We start from the raw sequence: 1,013 nt of genomic DNA, 5'->3' as shown, positions 1-1,013 counted from the left end.
GCTCTGTCGAAAATGAATTATTACACTAACGTGTTACATGTATTTCAACGCGGTGGAATCAAATGCTCGTCAACTTTTGGACATATGGGAGTAATTTATATGTCGATTCTACGATTTCAATATTTTGACGAGCACTTGATTTCACCGCGATACCACACAATTGTGCGTTGTGGGTGGTTGGCGGTTGCTCTGGTGTGGTTTGCTCCTTCTTTCCTGTCAATCAAACATCTATCGTCCTGATCTCTCCTTTTTTGCGTTTGTTACTCCCTTGTAACATCTCTAATCTTGGGCCCTTATATGACCTTGCAAGTGCCGTGAATTAAAGCTCTTACTAGAACTAAAAAAAAGGTGCATTCTCAGTTCACCTTCACCTTCACCTTCACCTATCCCGTAGACTGGATTTCCGTCGAGGCGCTTTTGAAGATTTGGCGACCAGCTTCCTCCACTCCTTCTGGTCTTCAGCTTTCCTGCGTGTGTCTTTGAGTTCCAGGCCTGTCCATTTCTTGATGTAGGCCTCTAAACTCTTCTTCGGTCTGACTCAACTCCTTTTTCCCTGGACGCTGCCTTGCAGGATCATCTTGGCAAGGTGGATAAACGTTCAAGTGTCCCTACGATTGAGGTTTGCGTTTCTTGACCAGAGTGAGAAGGTCAGCATAATAATAATATGGTCCGATTTCATTTCTGATTCGTTGTTTGACTTCATCATTTATTGTGATGTGATTTTGTATGTGATACCAAGGATTTTTATTCTCAGTTCTGAACATAAATTACATGAGTGAGAGAAGAGCAATGGAATGCATCCCATTAATGAGCCAGATGGGACTCGTTAACCGTTGCCGTATGCGAGTGAGTTCTCCTTTCTCATAATTATCTCTTTCCGGAGACTTTCAGATTTTCACATCAAAAGAGTGGATATATCTCAAGCGGAGAGAGGGAGGAGAAAATAATGTGGCGTTGGGATGGGTTGACGAGAGAGAAAGAGAGAGAGGGAGAGAGAGAGAGAGAGAGAGAGA

This window comes from Aplysia californica, unplaced genomic scaffold (genome assembly GCF_000002075.1).
Source record: "Aplysia californica isolate F4 #8 unplaced genomic scaffold, AplCal3.0 scaffold00550, whole genome shotgun sequence".
Classification (NCBI taxonomy): domain Eukaryota; kingdom Metazoa; phylum Mollusca; class Gastropoda; order Aplysiida; family Aplysiidae; genus Aplysia; species Aplysia californica.
The sequence above is the reverse complement of the archived record's forward strand: the minus strand, read 5'-3'. Positions refer to the sequence as shown.